Here is an 8,145-nt window from a genome sequence, read left to right on the forward strand (position 1 = left end):
GCGTGGTAAAACGAAAGGTTTCTGGTGCAAGTGCCATGAAGGTCTGTGGGGAGCCCCCACGGCCCGCAGGCCTGCGCTGGGTGTGCGGTGGCTGAGGAGGAGCGACTTTGGGGGGAGTTTATCCGTGTTTCATCGTCCAGCTCTGTGCTCGCATCCCAACTCCTCCGACGGTGCCGCCAGAGCAGCCCCTGGGGTGGAGGGGGAGGAATGCCGTCCCCCAGGTCTCCGTCCGAGTGACAGAGAAGGAAGATGCCGACGAACACGCGTTAGCGCCAGATGCGTCCTCGACGGCCCGCGCGAGCCCCGGCAGCATGTGGCTCTGAACCTGAGCCCCTGGGTCCCGCCGGAGTGATGGGGTGAGGGGGGCGGGGGGACGGGGCAATCCATGCGCGGAGTGTGGGCAGCTGCAGGCCTTGCTCAGGTTCACGTGAAAGCAAGGCCTCGGGTGGGCTCCCTGCCGTCACACTGCTCCCCAAGCGCATCTCCAGACGCCGGGAAGGCGGCTGTGTGGCTTCATACCCCTTGGGACAGGCCTCAGAGCGTTCCTGACCGGTCAGACCCACAGTCAAGCCTCCTTGGTGCCTCGGCGGGGGGCCAGGCCTGAGGGTGATTAATGTTCCACTGTTGCTGGGAGGTCGAAGGGGAAGTTACCAGGAGCCAGGGATCTTGCTTTCTTTGGGGGAGGGGGGAAGCAAGGAAGGAATTTAATTTCCAGGGCGATTAATCAAGCACCTTTGGGGGGTTTCATCAATAACTCAAGAGCTGCTTCCTGTGACCTGATCAAAGCCCTTGGGCAGGATTGCCATCCCCACTGCCGCCTGATCCTTGGGGCCAGGCATGCACCTAATAAGTTACTCATTAAACACGCCCATGGCCCTGCTGACAAAGAACCTCGCAGAAGGCGTGGGGACCAGACCCCGGCAGGAAGTGAGCACTTTCAGAATGAGTTGGGAGTGATGGGCCGTGGCTCATCTTGGTTCCTAGAGTGAGAACATGAAAAGCAGGCTTCCAGGGAGGTGCACCTGTCGGGCGGGGTGGCCCCCGCCCCGGGTGCTGGGCAAGGCTTTGGGGCGACGAATGCATCGCAGCCCTCGTGCTTTTCCACGGGGCTCATCAAGAAAGATTTAGATCAGAATTGTCCGCCGTTCTTTTCCCACAAGTATGTGCTTCTGGAGGGCACAGCTGTACGTCAGCTTGTCTCCCACAGAGCGACTTGCCCGTGACCTTACATGGTTAGGACACGTAGGATCTTGTAACTTATAAGAAATATGCATTTGTCATTCAGGTGGCCTAAGTCTGTTCCTCAGATCTGTTTGGTCCACATCCGTCTAGTTCAGCCACAGCTCCTGACCTCAGCTCCCAAACCCTGGGATTGTCTGGGTGACAAGACAGGGAGCATCTTTTGTCCTATCACTCATCTCCTGTCCTCAGTTCCTGAAATGGCCGCGCAGTCATGAAGGTGGAGTGAGTGTCTTGTTCTTTGAATCCAGCCCTTTCCTCCACAACAGGGTTTGTGCTAATGGGGTGGGAGCTGGTTGCCAGGGGAACCAGAGGTGAACCTGACCTGGGGGAGGGGCGGGGACTGGGCTAGAGGTTGAATCAACCAGTGGGCAATGATTTAGCCAATCCTGCGAATGTAATGAAGCCCCCAGGGGACCCAGCAGGACAGGGTGCAGAGAACTTCGAAGCTGAGGAAGCAGTGAGTATTCATGTGCATCGAGCGGCCCCCAAACTCCACGGGGACAGAAGCTCCTTTGTTCAGGACCTCGCCCCGTGTATCTCTTCATCTGGCTGTTGATTCCTATCCTTTAATATTCTTTGTAATAAACCGGTAATTTAGTGACTAAACTGGTTTCCTGAGATCTGTGAGCCAATCTCGCAAATTAATCGAGCCCAAGGAGGGGGGCATGGGAACCTCTGATTTACAGCCAGCTGGTCCGAGGACAGGGGACAGGCTGGACATGGTTTTGGTCTCTGAAGTGAGGGGCCGTCTGTGGGACCATGGGGACTGCGCTGTCCCCAGGCAGATGGTGTCAGAACTGAGTTGTAGGACCCTCCCCACCGATGGTGCAGAATTGTTTGCTGGGGGGGGGGGGGGGGGGGGGAGGCCCGCCCCCATGTTGGAATTTGATCCAGAATGCAATGAACAGGATTTAACAAAAATCCCAGGTATTAGGTTTCAGGCCAAAAGTAGCCCTAATCATTTCTTCACCTGGCAGACATTTTTTTTTCTTAATTCAGGATTTAAACCCTTCCCAGGGACCAGATATGTCTAAAAAAATTAAAGCATATCTCCCTTCCTTCCTCTCTCCTTCCTTCTCTTCTTCCCTTCTTTCCTCCCTCCCTCCCTCTTTTCCTTTCCTTCCTTCCTTTCCTCCCTCCCTTCCTTTCTCCTTTCCCTTCCTCCCTTTTTTCCCTTCCTTCCTTCCTTCCCTCCCTCCCTTCCTTCCTTCCTTCCTTATCTTCTTCCCTTCTTTCCTTCCCTCCTTCTCTTCTTTCTTTCCTTTTCTCCCTCCCTTCCTCCCTTTCCTCCTTCCTTCCCTCCTTTCCCTTCCTCCCTCTTTTTACTTCCTTCCTTCCTTCCTTCTCTCCCTCCTTCCTTTCTTTTTTCCCTCTTCCCTTCCTTTTCTTTTTCCTAAGCTTTATTTACACTTAGTATAACTGGAGCTCCCCCACCAAGAAATATTTGGAACGGACTGCTGTACATCTGGAGTGGTCCACGTTGCAGGCAGGCGTTCCTGTAGCTGTAAATCCGGTTGCCTGAAGATCACGAGTGCAGAGGGAGCCAGGGAGTCAGGACTAAGGGCTTGCAGGTGCAGGGGCATGCTCGGGGGGCACATACCCCAGGGCTCACAGGTGCAGAGGCACACTCAGGGGATGGGGGACTCATGCCTGGGGGCTCGCAGGTGCGGGGGGGGGCTCGGTGGGGGGGCACATGCTCTGGAGCTGTAGACACATGGCCGTTTTTCTCAGTTTGCTGTGGGGACTTTGGTCAACAAGTATAAAATGTCTGTTTTCTAACTCGTGTTGGTCTGTATGAGATGTTGTCCCAAATGTAGACTCAAAAGTCTCTTCCTTAAAAAAGAAAGATAATCAAAATGTAACTGCATGAATCCTATAACAGGACCAGAAATAAGACTTGTGGGCACCTGGCCCAGGGTAGCATCCCGAAATAATAGATAAAGAAGATACTCAAAGGATTATAAAACTATATATGCCCTGATATATATGAGCCATGGGACTGGTAAGTATGATTGAGCATGATGATCTTAACATAACAGCTTGAACAGTGAGCCATTTACATCAGTGATCGGGAAGTTGGAAACGGGTCTTGGGTCATAAGTGACACCTTCTACACTCAAACTGTGATGGTGCTTAAGTGACAATTCCTGAACCCATCACAGAAACATATCATTCACCAACAGTTAGCACTGGGAAGACATTCCTGATGACCTGGCAAAGCTGCTCAAGGGGGACGATGCTGTTTCCTGTGAAGCGTTATCGATGGGAATCAACTGCTGCCATGTGGGCATGAGCTGCCCTTGGGACCGGGTGTGGAGGGGCCCTCACTTCCCTCTGTTCACACAGCCGGCCAGCAACACAGCACTGGGCTTTCTAGGAGACTAGACAAAATACACTCTCATTCATTTCCTCCTTTTGAATGGATCGCTATGACCGCCATTCATCGGACTATCCAACTCCTGGCAAAGGCAACCATTATGCTCTCAGTTCTGGGCCCCCATGCTCCAAACCCCAAACAGGAAATGGAAGGAAGAAGGGGGTCGTCACAGGCAAGGGAGTCAGGCGAGGAGAGGCGCCTCGCAGGAAAACCTCTCTGTGGTCCCCGTGGAGATGACTGTGCTGGGTCCGACCTTGCTGCCTTCCATCGCGAGAGGCGGCGTGCCATCAACCCTGGCCCGCCGGGGACCCCAGCGTGGACGTCCGGCTGTAGCTGGTTGCCCTGCGTCCCCTCCGCGACAGCGTGGCAGGCAAGGCTATCTACCTGCTCCCAGGTGCACGGTTCTAACAATAGCTCTTTGATGGCAGCCGGTTTCCAGGGCTCAGATCACAGACCGCAATCACGTTCCATTAAGGTCCCTGCAGAACAAAGTGGAGTAGGAGGTGTCAGTTTTATCTGCAAATGGGGAAAGTGAGTTACAGATGCCCAGGCCGGCTGTAACGTAGAGCTCCCAGCACCCTGCTCTTCTGAGCCCTGAGCATGCCCGTGTCTGCACCTCACACTCATCTGCCTTCCCAAGCCTGCGTGAAGAGCGCGCGTCCACTGGGAAAGCCATCGTTCTGGGAAACCGCCAACGTTGACACGCCGGTGTCACGAGGACTCTTTTTTGTTGCAAGAACAGAGACCCACCCCGGGAGCCCCATAGGTGAAAGGGGTTTCAAGACAAACTAGTTCTCGTGTTGTCCAAGCACGAGGACAAAGCAGCTTGCAGGGTGCAGCGAGCTGGGGACGAACTCGGGGGGCGAGAGTCTGTCCTCCGCCCTCACGGACGCTCGCTGTTCTTCCCTGTGCTCCTCTCCCCAGGCTGGGTGACCCCGGGGCCTCCGGCTTGCCCTTTGCTCAGAATCACTATTCCGCCTTGCATGAGCTCCTGGTCAGCCCCAGTGCCTCTTCAAGACCCGCATCTCTGCTGGAACGTGGCTACTGCCCACCGCCATTCAGTGGCGCCTCCCAGGACAGAAGCCGGCCCACCGTCCCGGCTCATTGTAGCCCGAGCTATCTGGAGGATTGATGGAAATATTGACCTACCAAGTCAATTGAGACCATTATACTTTTCCCTCTTGCCCCTAACTTATAGACAGGTGTCTTCTACTTCCCTAAATAGACACATTCCTGAAATAAAATTGTGGAAATCGTATTTGCATTCTTCGAGTCCTATTCTAAATCTTCTGGAAGTTCGGTAATAAAATAACAGAAATTCTTGGCCAGTTGTTCCATTCTTTTTCTTAAAATGAAGATCAATCAATAACCTTTGAAACATAAGGAGAGTGAAATCTATGCTTCAAATTGTCAAACAAGATTTTCTGGTGTCAGTTGGATATTTCTGAAGGTAATATTAGATTTCTAAATTCGGAGGGTGCAGCTGGTCGGATGGTGGTATTCCTGTCCTGCCTCGAGCGGGCTCTGTGCGGGTGATGGAGAGGGAGTCTCTTCCCCGTTCTCGGGGACTCACAAGGGAGCACCTGTCCTTACAGGTGTCAAGACCCCATCAGCCCTGATTAGGGCAGTCCAGCTACCAGGAACTACTGGGATGCTAGTGACATACAGCCTTGTCTCCGATGTGTTTCTGTGATGCTTCACGATTCACCCGGGAGCCACTGGCCCAGAGCTCCCGCTCACAGCTGCTCTGCAAATCTGCAAATAAGCCCGGCATTTTGATGCTGTACCTGGCAATGTGTTCCCTCCTTTGCTAAATACATTGACCTCAATTTACTTGTTGACCACAAACAACGAGTGAGTCAGTTTTCTCATTTGTAAAAAGAAGACAATACGAGTAATTATGGTTTCGCTGATTTATTGTGGGGAGTGAGTGGCCCGACTCCGCATTGTGAGTTACGCATCCACATCGTACATAATGGTCGGTGCTCAGAACACAGAAGCCTCTCACTAGTTACCGAGTGAGCACTTTCATGTTTATCTAGCTAGCTTTTGTGTTGTGTTCTGATTCCATCGGTGATGAGTAAGGACGCTACCTCCCAATCTTGACCTCGAAGGTGAGTCTCGCTGTCCTTGATGAGATGGCCGCAGGTGGTAAGAGTGGGGTCTTCCTTAGTGACTGTGTGGTCTTCACGGCCAGAGAAGCGGCCCAAAGATCACTTGGCAGCACCCATGTCATCTCTCAGGACGTACTGTCCTAGGATTCCCAACAAATCTTTACAACAAGACGAATCTGATTTTTTGTTCATTTTGATGAATAAAATGCCATCGTGCTGGAATATCAGAGTTTGGGCTTGGAGGGAGAGAGAGAGGGTGTCAGGTGCACACATGTGAACATCAAGACTGCTGGTGGTTCAAAACCCCCTAGACTGTACTTGAGAGCTGAGCTCTGGGAATCTTGCTATGTGGGATGGGGTTAAACGGCACCCCAAATGGTTCCCTCATGAGCATTCCCCCCCTGGTGGCCGCTGTGTTCTGGCTGAGCTCCCTGCGATCCTGAGCCCAGGAGTGACCCCCATGGAAAAGAGTGGAAAAGAGTCTTCTGGGTGTGCAAAACGGTGTGGCCGATGGCTGCCAGTCACTGTGAGGGAGGAGGGAAGCCCCCGCCGCGGGGCTCCAGCCATCCCCATGCCTATCCCAGCATCTCCCCTGGGATTCCAGCCCCGTTCCCCATTACCTGGGGGTACTCGACCACCCGGGTCACGTGCTCATCTTCTCTGGGTTCCCCTTTGCCCAGGGGCGCAGACCCAGCCCTGAGGAAAGACAGTGGGCAGGTGGGGGGCGTGAGGACCCGTGGGGGGCGAGCGGCATCCTCCCAGGGAGGGCCCAACTTGAGAAGGGAGGCACAGTCTTGAAGACACAAAGAGAGCCCTGGTCTGGGATCTCAGTCTGAGCCAGTTGTCATAGAGGGAGCAGCCGTCCTCAGAAGGCCGAGCTGGCCCCTGCCCGGGGGTGGGGGTGGGGAGCTGCTAGACGAGTCAGCTCGGTCTCTGACACCTCTGCTCTTGCTAAGCGGTCATTGCTTGAGTGATGCTTTTGTTGCTTTTCTGAGGAAAATAATAATACAGCTTACACAGTGCTAGAAACTATTAACAAAACAATTGCTTAGCTGGCTTTGCAGCAATGAATTATTATTTTTTTTTAAAGATTTATTTATTTATTTGAGAGAGCGAGAATGAGAGAGAGAGAGAGTACATGGGGGGGGGGTCAGAGGGAGAAGCAGGCTCCTTGCCGAGCAGGGAGCCCGATGCGGGACTCGATCCCGGGACTCCAGGATCATGACCTGAGCCGAAGGCAGTCGGCAACCAACTGAGCCACCCAGGCGCCCCTGCAGCAATGAATTATAAAGATAAAGAGTAGCCATTCAGCTGGGTTCTGTCAATACCAGGAGGGATGGGTAACTGATACACGTAACAAACACAGGCAGGCGCCTGGGTCACAGAAAGAGAAAAAAGTATAAAAGAAGTGTTTAGGTGTGGTGCGGGCACAGATGTATGAACTGCCCACACAGACACACCTACATTTCAGGCACACACACTTGTTAAAGATGTTGGGTTTAATCAGGTACAGGGATCAGTCAGCTGCAGCTTTATCCACGCTGTTCTTTGCCTGAATCTTCTCAGCGGTAGTGAACACAGGGCGAGGAGAAACTGGGGAAGAAATGACCGTTTATGGATTCGATGGGGATTTTCAGGGCAATGTGCTCGGCCCACTTGTGGGCACTGCCACGGTGACTCCCCAGGCCAAGAGGTGACAGATGGCAGGGCAGTGGACAAAGTTGATGTGCAGGCTGGAGACCCCCCCCCTTGGTGTGTGACCGAAGCCAGGTTGCAAAGGGGAGGGTTGAAGACTGGGAGCTGGGAGCTGTATCCTCAGGACAGCGCAGGACTGTATCCTCTGCCTTCAGCTCGCCAGCCTGAGAGGCCAGCTCTCACGTGGTTTTCTCGATGGTTCTGAAGGCTTGTGTGTCACCATAGCGGGGACAGCCTGCGTTTGCCTCTGGAGGGTGCGTGCGTACGTGCGTGTGTGTGGTGTGTGTGAGTGCACGTGCGCGTGTGTACGTGTGGGATCACGTAGCCGACGTGGCAGGAACAGGGTTGAACTAAGTTACTGAGGAAGACGAGACTCTGCTCTGGCGGCGAGGCCTGAGTTCCATCTGCTCGGGATCGCCTCTTCCAGGCAGCACGGGCTTGGCTGGACCTCTTGCTGCGGGCCCGGTGGATATCTCTCCATCACGTTTTGGCATCTGTTTGAATTCCAGTTTCTGAAGTTTCCAAGTCCTTACATGTAAGACAAATAAAATCACGAACTCTCCTCCGTAGACACACACACCCCTGAGCTTGCTCCAGCCTGGGCGAGGATGAACCACAAGTGTGTCAAGTGATTTCAACCTGCTGGTTCTTGCTCTGGGGAGACAAGTTTTCCAGATGCAGATCTTGCAGGGCAGGGACTTCAAAGCCTTCCCTTCC

The sequence above is a fragment of the Mirounga angustirostris genome, unplaced genomic scaffold (genome assembly GCF_029215605.1).
Source record: "Mirounga angustirostris isolate CCGP_5_RB_7025 unplaced genomic scaffold, mMirAng1.0.hap1 SCAF_8, whole genome shotgun sequence".
Lineage (NCBI taxonomy): Eukaryota > Metazoa > Chordata > Mammalia > Carnivora > Phocidae > Mirounga > Mirounga angustirostris.